This window comes from Carcharodon carcharias, chromosome 35, assembly GCF_017639515.1.
Source record: "Carcharodon carcharias isolate sCarCar2 chromosome 35, sCarCar2.pri, whole genome shotgun sequence".
Classification (NCBI taxonomy): domain Eukaryota; kingdom Metazoa; phylum Chordata; class Chondrichthyes; order Lamniformes; family Lamnidae; genus Carcharodon; species Carcharodon carcharias.
In genome coordinates, this window is record NC_054501.1 from 1,345,122 (window position 1) to 1,357,448 (window position 12,327).

The following is a 12,327-nucleotide window of genomic DNA, read 5'->3' on the forward strand; positions in this document are numbered from 1 at the left end:
CTCTCTTTTTTCTGCTAGTCTGTCTCTGTCTCTCAGTTTCTCTTTTTTCTACTTGTCTGTCTCTCTCGCTCTATGTCTCTCTCTTTCGTTCTCTCACTCTTTCTCTCTCCCTGTCTGTCCCTCTCCCTCTCTCTCTGTCTCTCTGTCTGTTTCTGTCTCTCTTTTTCTGCTTCTCTGTCTCTCTCTGCATCTCTCTTTCTTTCTCTCTCTCTCACTCTGTCTCTCTCTCTTTCTCTGTCTCTCTTTCTTTCTCTCTCTCGCTCTCTCTCTCTCTCTCTTTCTTTCTCTCTCTCGCTCTCTCTCTTTCTTTCTCTCTGTCTCTCTCTTTCTTTCTCTCTCTTGCTCTCTCTCTCTCTGTCTCTCTCTCTCTCACCCACTCTCTCAGTCCCTCTCAATTCACATCTCCCCTCCCTGTCCTGAACAGAAACAGGGTCCAAGTTGTGCAGCAAAGACACTTCACAAAGTAAGAGGGCTGTCTCAGCTGGTTCAGACTCGAGATCTCAAAACCTTAGATGCAGCGACTCTCAAAAGCCAACAGCACCCCCCATAGACATCTTCCAGCATAGGAGAGGGAGAGAGGAACTGGAGAGAGGGAGTGGGCCAGATAACAACTACATTAATATAGCGCTTTCACCATCCCCAGGCTGCTTCACAGGAGAGGAAATCGGACAGGTTCTGACCCCGGGACACACGGGGACATATTAGGGACAAGTGATCGAAAGCTCAGTCAAAGAGGTCAGTTATTAAGGAGAACAGAGAGAGAGAGAGGGAAGGAGGTGGAGAGGTTGAGGGAGGGAATTCCAGAGCTCAGGGCCCCCCCCCCAGGCAGCTGAAGGCACGGCCGCCAATGGTGGAGCGATGGGAATCGGGGGATGCTCAAGAGACCGGAATTGGAGGAGAGCAGAGATCTCGGAGGGTTGTAGGAGGTTACAGAGATAGGGAGTGTTGTAGGGGCTGGAGGAGGTTATAGAGATAGGGAGGGTTGTAGGGGCTGGAGGAGGTTATAGAGATAGGGAGGGTTGTAGGGGCTGGAGGAGGTTACAGAGATAGGGAGGGTTGTAGGGACTGGAGGACGTTACAGAGAGAGGGAGGGGTGTAGGGGCTGGAGGAGGTTACAGAGATAGGGAGTGTTGTAGGGGCTGGAGGAGGTTATAGAGATAGGGAGGGTTGTAGGGGCTGGAGGAGGTTACAGAGATAGGGAGGGTTGTAGGGACTGGAGGACGTTACAGAGAGAGGGAGGGGTGTAGGGGATGGAGGAGGTTACAGAGATAGGGAGGAGTGTCGGGGCAGGAGGAAGTTACAGAGATAGGGAGGGTTGTAGGGGCTGGAGGAGGTTACAGAGATAGGGAGGGGTGTAGGGGCTGGAGGAGGTTACAGATATAGGGAGGGTTGTAGGGGCTGGAAGAGGTTACAGAGATAGGGAGGGTTGTAGGGGCTGCAGGAGGTTACAGAGATAGGGAGGGGTGTAAGGGCTGGAAGAGGTTACAGAGAAAGGGAGGGGTGTAGGGGCTGGATGGTGTTACAGAGATAGGGAGGGTTGTAGGGGCTGGAGAAGGTTACAGAGATAGGGTGGGTTGTCGGGGCTGGAGGAGGTTACAGAGATATGGACAGTTGTAGGGGCTGGAGGAGGTTACAAAGATAGGGAGGGTTGTAGCGGCTGGAGGAGGTTACAGAGATAGGGAGCGTTGTAGGGGCTGGAGGAGGTTACAGATATAGGGAGGGTTATAGGGGCTGGAAGAGGTTACAGAGATAGCGAGGGTTATAGGAGCTGGAGGAGGTTACAGAGATAGGGAGGGTTGTAGGGGCTGGAGGAGGTTACAGAGATAGGGAGGGTTGTAGGGGCTGCAGGAGGTTACAGAGATAGGGAGCGTTGTAGGGGCTGGAGGTGGTTACAGAGATAGGGAAGGTTATAAGGGGTGGAGGAGGTTATGGAGATTGGAACAGTTGTAGGGGCTGGATGAGGTTACAGAGATAGGGAGAGGTGTATGGACTGGAGGAGCGTTAGAGCGATAGGGATGGTTGTAGGGGCTGGAGGAGGTTACCGAGATAGGGAGAGGTGTAGGGACTGGAGGAGGTTACAGAGATAGGGAGGGCTGTGGGGACTGGAGGAGGTTACAGAGATAGGGAGGTTTTAAAGGGCTGGAGGAGGTAACAGTGATAGGGAGGGTTGTAGGGGCTGGAGCTGGTTACAGAGATAAGGAGGGTTGGAGGGGGTGGAGGAGATTATGGAGATAGGGACTGTTGTAGGGGCTGGAGGAGGTTACAGAGATAGGGAGGGTTGTAGGGACAGGAGGAGGTTACAGAGAGAGGGAGGGGTATAGGGGCTGGAAGAGGTTACAGAGATAGGGAGGGGTGTAGGGACTGGAGGAGGTTACAGAGATAGGGAGGGGTGTAGGGACTGGAGGAGGTTACAGAGAGAGGGAGGGGTATAGGGGCTGGAGGAAGTTACAGAGATAGGGAGGGGTGTAAGGGCTGGAAGAGGTTACAGAGATAGGGAGGGGTGTAGGGGCTGGATGGTGTTACAGAGATAGGGAGGGGTGTAGGGGCTGGAGGAGGTTATAGAGATGGGAGGGTTGTAGGGGCTGGAGGAGGTTACAGAGATAGGGAGGGTTGTAGGGACAGGAGGAGGTTACAGAGAGAGGGAGGGGTGTAGGGGCTGGAGGAATTTACAGAGATAGGGAGGGTTGTAGGGGCTGGAGGAGGTTGCAGAGATAGGGAGGGGTGTAGGGGCTGGAGGAGGTTACAGAGATAGGGAGGGTTGTAGGGACTGGAGGAGGTTACAGAGATAGGGAGAGTTGTAGGGGCTGGAGGAGATTACAAAGATGGGGGGGTTGTAGCGGCTGGAGGCGGTTACAGAGATAGCGAGGGTTATAGGAGCTGGAGGAGGTTACAGAGATAGGGAGGGTTGTATGGGCTGGAGGAGGTTACAGAGATAGGGAGGGTTGTAGGGGCTGCAGGAGTTTACAGAGGTAGGGAGCGTTGTAGGGGCTGGAGGTGGTTACAGAGATAGGGAAGGTTATAAGGGGTGGAGGAGGTTATGGAGATTGGGACAGTTGTAGGGGCTGGATGAGGTTACAGATATAGGGAGAGGTGTAGCGACTGGAGGAGCGTTAGAGAGATAAGGAGGTTTGGTGGGGCTGGAGGAGGTTACAGAGATAGGGAGATTGTAGCGGCTGGAGAAGGTACAGAGATAGGGAGGGTTGTAGGGGCTGGAGAATGTTGCTGACATAGGGAGGGTTGTAGGGGCTAGAGAAGGTACAGAGATAGGGAGGGGTGTAGGGGCTAGAGAAGGTACAGAGATAGGGAGGGGTGTAGGGGCTGGAGGAGGATACAGAGATAGGGAGGGTTGTCAGGGCTGGAGGAGGTTACAGGGATAGGGAGGGGTGTAGGGGCTGGAGAAGGTTGCTGACATAGGGAGTGTTGTAGGGGCTGCAGGAGGTTACAGAGATAGGGAGGGTTGTAGGGGCTGGAGGGTTTTACATAGATAGGGAGGGGACGAGGCCCTGTATTTGATAAGAATGAAGGCAATTTCAAGATGGATGTGTTACTGGGCCTTGAGCCAGTGTGGGACAGCGTGCAGAGGGTGAGAGCAGGGAGCAGGGGACTCAGCACAGGCTGAGCGAGCAGCCTAGCGGCTATCCACACAGACAGCCTACTGGCCTGTCGCTCTCCCAGACATGAGGCAAGACTTGAATTTCAATATGGATCAGAGAAGACATGAGGGGCGGAGAATGTCCCTCCCTCATAATCCAAACACTTCGGGAAGGAGGGTGCTTCAGGATCGGGTGGAGGAGCAGGATCAGTGAGGAGACAGGATTACTGTAGCGCAGCGCAGAGTGGACGATCCACACAATCAGGGACAGATAAAAAAAATCTACGAGTCATTCACCGGGAGAGAAAGCAAACAAACAATTATAGGCAGCAAGAGAGAAAGGTAGTTGGGACGGTGTAGAGGGAGATTTACTCTGTATCTCACCCTGTAATGATCCTGCCCTGGGAGTGTTTAATGGAGATAGTGTGGAGGGAGTTTTACTCTGTATCTCACCCCGTGGTGTACCTGTCCTGGGAGTGTTTGATGGGGACGGTGTAGAGGGAGCTTTACTCTGTATCTAACCCCATGCTGTACCTGTCCTGGGAGTGTTTGATGGAGACAGTGTAGAGGGAGCTTTATTCTGCATCTAAACCCATGCTGTAACTGTCCTGGGAGTGATGGGGCCAGTCTAGTGGGAGATTTACGCTGTATCTAACCCCGCACTGTGCGTGTCCTGGGAGTGTTTGATGGGGACAGTGTAGAGGATCCTAATGTCTGTACCTAACCCTGTGCTGTATCTGTCCTGGGAGGTTTTGATGGGGTCATTTCAGAGGGAGACTTATTCTGTAGCTAACACCGTGCTGTAATTGAACTGGGACTGTTTCATGGGGACAGTGTAGGGAGCTTTAATCTTTATCTTATCCCGTGCTGTACCTGTCCTGGGAGTGTTTGATGGGGACAGTGTAGAGGGAGCTTTTCTCTGTATCTAACCCCGTGCTGTACCTGTCCTGGGAGTGTTTGATGGGGACAGTGTAGAGAGAGCTTTACTCTGTATCTAACCCCGTGCTGTACCTGTCCTGGGAGTGTTTGATGGGGACAGTGTAGAGGGAGCTTTACTCTGTATATAACCCCGTGCTGTACCTGTCCTGGGAGTGTTTGATGGGGACGGTGTAGAGGGAACTTTAATTTGTATCTAACCCCGTGCTGTACCTGTCCTGGGAATGTTTGATGGGGACGGTGTAGAGGGAGCTTTACTCTGTATCTAACCCCGTGCTGTACCTGTCCTGGGAGTGTTTGTTGGGGACAGTGTAGAGGAAGCTTTACTCTGTATCTCAACCTGTAATGATCCTGCCCTGGGAATGTTTAATGGAGATAGTGTGGAGGGAGTTTTACTCTGTATCTCACCCCGTGGTGTACCTGTCCTCGGAGTGATTGATGGGGACAGTGTAGAGGAAGCTTTACTCTGTATCTCAACCTGTAATGATCCTGCCCTGGGAGTGTTTAATGGAGATAGTGTGGAGGGTGTTTTAATCTGTACCTCACACCGTGCTGTACCTGTCCTGGGAGTGATTGATGGGGACGGTGTAGAGGGAGCTTTACTCTGTATCTAATCCCATGCTATAACTATCCTGGGAGTGTTTGATGGAGACAGTGTAGAGGGAGCGTTACTCTGCATCTAAACCCATCCTGTACCTGTCCTGGGAGTGATGGGGCCAGTCTAGTGGGAGATTTAGGCAGTGTGCGTGTTCTGGGAGTGTTTGACGGGGACAGTGTAGAGGATCCTAATGTCTGTACCTAACCCTGTGCTGTATCTGTCCTGGGAGGTTTTGATGGGGTCATTTCAGAGGGAGACTTATTCTGTAGCTAACACCGTGCTGTACCTGAACTGGGACTGTTTCATGGGGACAGTGAAGGGGAGCTTTAACCTTTATCTTATCCCGTGCTGTACCTGTCCCGGGTGTGATTTATGGGGTCAGTGTAGGGGAGCTTTACTCAGTATCTGACCCAAAGCTGTCCCTGTCCTGGGAATGTTTGATGGGGACAGTGTAGATGGAGCGTTACTCAGTATCTGACCCCATGCTGTACCTGTCCTGGGAGTGTTTGATGGGGACATTGTAGAGGAAGCTTTATTCTGCATCTAAACCAATGCTGTACCTGTCCTGGGAGAGTTTGATAGGACCAGTGTAGTGGGAGATTTACTCTGTATCTAATGCCGTGGTGTACCGGTCCAGGGATTGTTTGATGGGGCCAGTGTAGAGGATCCTAATCTCTGTACCTAACCCTGTGCTGTACCTGTCCTGGGAGGTTTTGATGGGGTCATTTCACAGGGAGAGTTATTCTGTAGCTAACCACTTGCTGTACCTTCCCTGGGACTGTTTGACAGGGAGAGTGAAGAGAGCGCTTTTGTCTGTATCTAACCCTGTGCTTTACCAGTCCTGGGAATGTTTGATGGGGACAGTGTAGAGGGAGCTTTACTCTGTATCTAACCCCGTGCTGTACCTGTCCTGGGAGTGTTTGATGGGGACAGTGTAGAGGGAGCTTTACCCTGTATCTAACCCCGTGCTGTACCTGTCCTGGGAGTGTTTGATGGGGACAGTGTAGAGGGAGCTTTACCCTGTATCTAACCCCGTGCTGTACCTGTCCTGGGAGTGTTTGATGGGGACAGTGTAGATGGAGTTTTACTCTGTATCTAACCCCGTGCTGTACCTGTCCTGGGAGTGTTTGATGGGGACAGTGTAGAGGGAGTTTACTCTGTATCTAACCCCATGCTGTACCTGTCCTGGGAGTGTTTGATGGGGACGTTGTAGAGGAAGCTTTACTCTGTATCTTACGCTGTGCTGTACCTGTCCTGGGAGTGTTTGATGGGGACGGTGTAGAGGGAGCTTTACTCTGTATCTAATCCCGTGCTGTACCTGTCCTGGGAGTGTTTGATGTGGACGGTGTAGAGGGAGCTTTACTCTGTATCTAGCCCCGTGCTGTACCTGTCCTGGGAGTGTTTGATGGGGACGGTGTAGAGGGAACTTTGGTCTGTATCTAACCCCGTGCTGTACCTGTCCTGGGAGTGTTTAATGGGGACGGTGTAGAGGGAGCTTTACTCTGTATCTAGCCCCGTGCTGTACCTGACCTGGGCGTGTTTGATGTTGACAGTGTAGAGGGTGCTTTACTCTGTATCTAACCCCGTGCTGTACCTGTACTGGGAGTGTTTGATGGGGAAAGTGTAGGGGGAGCTTTACTCTGTATCTAATTCCGTGCTGTACCTGTCCTCGGAGTGTTTGATGGGGACGGTGTAGAGAGAGCTTTACTCTGTATCTAACCCCTTGCTGTACCTGTCCTGGGAGTGTTTGATGGGGACAGTGTAGAGAGAGCTTTACTCTGCATCTAAACCCATCCTGTACCTGTCCTGGGAGTGATGGGGCCAGTCTAGTGGGAGATTTACGCAGTATCTAACCCCGCACTGTGCGTGTTCTGGGAGTGTTTGACGGGGACAGTGTAGAGGATCCTAATGTCTGTACCTAACCCTGTGCTGTATCTGTCCTGGGAGGTTTTGATGGGGTCATTTCAGAGGGAGACTTATTCTGTAGCTAACACCGTGCTGTACCTGAACTGGGACTGTTTCATGGGGACAGTGAAGGGAGCTTTAACCTTTATCTTATCCCGTGCTGTACCTGTCCCGGGTGTGATTTATGGGGATGATTTGGAGGGAGATTTACTCTGTATCTAACCCCTTGCTGTACCTCTCCTGGGAGTGTTTGATGTTGACAGTGTAGAGGGTGCTTTACTCTGTATCTAACCCCGTGCTGTACCTGTCCTGGGGAGTGTTTGATGGGGACAGTGTAGAGGGAGCATTACTCTGTATCTAACCCCGTGCTCTACCTGTCCTTGGAGTGTTTGATGGGGAAAGTGTAGAGGGAGCATTACTCTGTATATAACCCTGTGCTTTACCGGTCCTGGGAGTGTTTGATGGGGACGGTGTGGAGGGAGCTTTACTCTGTATCTAACCCCAATGCTGTACCTGTCCTGGGAGCGTTTGATGGGGACAGTGTAGAGAGAGATTTACTCTGTATATAACCCCATGCTGTACCTGTCCTGGGAGTGTTTGATGGGGATGATTTGGAGGGAGATTTACTCTGTATCTAACCTTGTGCTGTATCTATCCTGACAGTGTTTCATGGGGACAGTGTAGAGGGAGCTTTACTCTGTATCTAACCCCGTGCTGTACCTGTCCTGGGAGTGTTTGATGGGGCCAGTGTAGAGGGAGCTTTACTCTGTATCTAACCCCGTGCTGTACCTGTCCTGGGAGTGTTTCATGGGGAAAGTGTAGAGGGAGCTTTAATCTGTATCTAACCCCGTGCTGTACCTATCCTGGGTGTGTATAATGGGGACGGTGTAGAGTGAGCTTTACTCTGTATTTAACACTGTGCTGTACCTGCGCAGGGAGTGTTTGACATGGACAGTTTCGATGGAGATTTACAGTGTGTCTAACCTCGTGATGTACCTGTCCTGGAAGTGTTTGATGGGGACATTGTAGATGAAGATTTATTCTGTATCTAATCCCGTGCTGTAACTGTCCTTGGAGTGATTGATGGGGTCAGTGTGGAGGGAACTTTACTCTGCATCTAACCCTGTGCTGTACCTGTCCTGGGAGTGTTTGATAGGTACTTTGTAGAGGGAGCTTTACTCTTTATCTAACCCCATGCTGTAACTGTCCTGGGAGTGTTTGATGGGGCCAGTCTAGTGGGAGATTTTGCTGTATCTAACCCCGCACTGTGCATGTCCTGGGAGTGCTTGATGGGGACAGGGTAGAGGATCCTATTGTCTGTACCTAACCCTGTGCTGTACCTGTCCTGGGAGGTTGTGATGAGGACATTTCAGAGGGAGACTTATTCTGTAGCTAACCCTGTGCTGTAGCTGTACAGGAGTGTTTGATGGGGACAGTGTAGAGGTAGATTTAAGCTTTATCTAAACACATGCTGTACCTGTCCTGGGAGTGTTTGATGGGGACAGTGTAGGGAAGCTTTACTCTTTAACTTACCCCGTGCTGTACCTGTCCTGGGTGTGATTGATGGAGACGGTGTAGAGGGAGCTTTACTCTGTATCTAACCCGGTGCATTTCCTGTCCTGAGAGTGTTTGATGGGGACGGGGAAGAGGGAGCTTTACTCTGTATCTAACTCCGTGAGGTACCTGTTCTGGGAATGTTTGTTGGGGACGGTGCAGAGGGAACTTTACATGGTAACTAACCCCGTGCTGTACCTGTCCTGGGACTGTTTGATGGCGACAGTGTAGAGGGAGCTTTACTCTTTATCTAACCCCGTGCTGTACCTGTCCTGGGAGTGTTTGATGGGAACAGTGTAGTGGGAGATTTACTCTGTATCTAACCCCGTGGAGTACTGGTCCAGGGAGTGTTTGATGGGGACGGTGTAGAGGATCCTAGTCTCTGTACGTAACCCTGTGCTGTACCTGTCCTGGGAGGTTTGGATGGGGTCATTTCAGACAAGACTTATTCTGTAGCTAACCCCATGATGTAGCTGTACTGGGAGAGTTTGACGGGGATGGTGTAGAGGGGGCTTTACTCTGTATCTAACCCCAAGCCATATCTGCCAAGAGAGTGTTTGTTGGGGACAGTTTAGAGGGACATTTACTCTGGATCTAACCCCGTGCTCTAACTGTCCTGGGAATGTTTGATGGGGACAGTGTAGAGGGAGTTTACTATGTATCTAACTCCATGCTCTACCTGTCCTGGGAGTGTTTGATGTTGACAGTGTAGAGTTTGCTTTACTCTATATCTAACCCCGTGCTGTACCTGTCCTGGGAGTGTTTGATGGGGACAGTGTAGAGGGAGCTTTACTCTGTATATAACCCCATGCTGTACCTGTCCTGGGACTGTTTGATGGGGATGATTTGGAAGGAGATTTACTCTGTATCTAACCCCGTGCTCTACCTGTCCTTGGAGTGTTTGATGGGGACAGTGTAGAGGGAGCATTACTCTGTATAAAACCCTGTGCTTTACCATTCCTGGGAGTGTTTGATGGGGACGGTGTAGAGCGAGCTTTACTCTGTATCTAACCCCGTGCTGTACCTGTCCTGGGAGTGTTTGATGGGGACGGTGTAGAGGGAGCTTTACTCTGTATCTAACACGGTGCTGTACCTGTGCTGGGTTTGTGTAATGGGGACGGTGTAGAGTGTGCTTTACTCTGTATTTAACACTAAGCTGTACCTGCACAGGGAGTGTTTGACATGGACAGTTTCGATGGAGATTTACTGTGTGTCTAACCTCGTAATGTACCTGTCCTGGAAGTGTTTGATGGGGACATTGTAGATGGAGATTTATTCTGTATCTAAACCCGTGCTGTAACTGTCCTTGGGGTGTTTGATCGGGTCAGTGTGGAGGGAGCTTTACTCTGTATCTAACCCCGTGCTGTACCTGTCCTGGGAGTGTTTGATGGGGACGGTGTAGAGGGAGATTTACTCTGTATCTAACCCCGTGCTGTACCTGTCCTGGGAGTGTTTGATGGAGACAGTGTAGAGGGAGCTTTACTCTGTATCTAACCCCGTGCTGTACCTGTCCTGGGAGTGTTTGATGGGGACAGTGTAGAGGGAGCTTTACTCTGTATCTAACCCCGTGCTGTACCTGTCCTGGGAGTGTTTGATAGGTACCTTGTAGAGGGAGCTTTACTCTTTATCTAACCCCGTGCTGTAACTGCCCTGGGAGTGTTTGATGGGGCCAGTCTAGTGGGAGATTTTGCTGTATCTAACCCCGCACTGTGCATGTCCTGGGAGTGCTTGATGGGGACAGGGTAGAGGATCCTATTGTCTGTACTTAACCCTGTGCGGTACCTGTCCTGGGAGGTTGTGATGAGGACATTTCAGAGGGAGACTTATTCTGTAGCTAACCCTGTGCTGTAGCTGTACAGGAGTGTTTGATGGGGACAGTGTAGAGGTAGATTTAAGCTTTATCTAAACCCATGCTGTACTAGAACTGGGACTGTTTCATGGGGACAGTGTACGGGAGCTTTACTCTTTAACTTACCCCGTGATGTACCTGTCCTGGGAGTGTTTGATGGGGACATTGTAGATGGAGATTTATTCTGTATCTAATCCCGTGCTGTAACTGTCCTTGGAGTGATTGATGGGGTCAGTGTGGAGGGAACTTTACTCTGCATCTAACCCTGTGCTGTACCTGTCCTGGGAGTGTTTGATAGGTACTTTGTAGAGGGAGCTTTACTCTTTATCTAACCCCATGCTGTAACTGTCCTGGGAGTGTTTGATGGGGCCAGTCTAGTGGGAGATTTTGCTGTATCTAACCCCGCACTGTGCATGTCCTGGGAGTGCTTGATGGGGACAGGGTAGAGGATCCTATTGTCTGTACCTAACCCTGTGCTGTACCTGTCCTGGGAGGTTGTGATGAGGACATTTCAGAGGGAGACTTATTCTGTAGCTAACCCTGTGCTGTAGCTGTACAGGAGTGTTTGATTGGGACAGTGTAGAGGTAGATTTAAGCTTTATCTAAACACATGCTGTACCTGTCCTGGGAGTGTTTGATGGGGACAGTGTAGGGGAGCTTTACTCTTTAACTTACCCCGTGCTGTACCTGTCCTGGGAGTGTTTGATGGGGCCAGTCTAGTGGGAGATTTTGCTGTATCTAACCCCGCACTGAGCATGTCCTGGGAGTGCTTGATGGGGACGGGGAAGAGGGAACTTTACTCTGTATCTAACTCCGTGAGGTACCTGTTCTGGGAATGTTTGATGGGGACGGTGCAGAGGGAACTTTACATGGTAACTAACCCCGTGCTTTACCTGTCCTGGGACAGTTTGATGGGAACAGTGTAGTGGGAGATTTACTCTGTATCTAACCCCGTGGAGTACTGGTCCAGGGAGTGTTTGATGGGGACGGTGTAGAGGATCCTAGTCTCTGTACCTAACCCTGTGCTGTATCTGTCCTGGGAGGTTTTGATGGGGTCATTTCAGACGAGACTTATTCTGTAGCTAACCCCATGCTGTAGCTGTACTGGGAGAGTTTGACGGGGATGGTGTAGAGGGGGCTTTACTCTGTATCTAACCCCAAGCCATATCTGCCAAGAGAGTGTTTGTTGGGGACAGTTTAGAGGGACATTTACTCTGGATCTAACCCCGTGCTCTACCTGTCCTGGGAGTGTTTAATGGGGACAGTGTAGAGGAAGATTTACACTGTATCTAACCCCGTGCTGTACCTGTCCTTGGAATGTTTGATGGGGACAGTGTAGAGGGAGTTTACTCTGTATCTTACCCCGTGCTGTACCTGTCCTGGGAGTGTTTGATGTGGACAGTGTAGAGGGAGCTTTTCTCTTGATCTAACCCTGTGCTTTACCAGTCCTGGAAATGTTTGATGGGGACAGTGTAGAGGGAGCTTTACTCTGTATCTAGCCCCGTGCTGTACCTGTCCTGGGAGTGTTTGATGGGGACGGTGTAGAGGGAGCATTACTCTGTATCTAACCCTGTGCTGTACCTGTCCTGGGAGTGTTTGATGGGGACGGTGTAGAGGGAGATTTACTCTGGATCTAGCCCCGAGCTGTACCTGTCCTTGGAGTGTTTGATGGGGACAGTATAGAGGGAGCTTTAATCTGTATCTAACCCCGTGCTGAACCTATCCTGGGTGTGTGTAATGGGGACGGTGTAGAGTGAGCTTTACTCTGTATTTAACACTAAGCTGTACCTGCACAGGGAGTGTTTGACATGGACAGTTTCGATGGAGATTTACTGTGTGTCTAACCTCGTGATGTACCTGTCCTGGAAGTGTTTGATGGGGACATTGTAGATG

At 50.8% G+C, this 12,327-nt stretch overlaps 1 protein-coding gene across 2 annotated transcripts in view; it reads left to right on the forward strand.

Moving 5' to 3' along the window:
• The window catches only part of bgnb (biglycan b), a 51,736-nt gene that overhangs the window by 1,428 nt on the left and 37,981 nt on the right, over positions 1-12,327 (forward strand). Inside the window, exon 1 of one of the 2 annotated variants that reach the window (XM_041179594.1) lies at positions 3,817-3,934. The exons of the other annotated variant lie outside the window; for it this stretch is intronic. The gene's annotated coding sequence lies outside the window, so the exon portion shown is untranslated. Of the gene's footprint in view, positions 1-3,816; positions 3,935-12,327 lie in introns of those variants that run through there. 2 annotated transcript variants of the gene reach the window in all.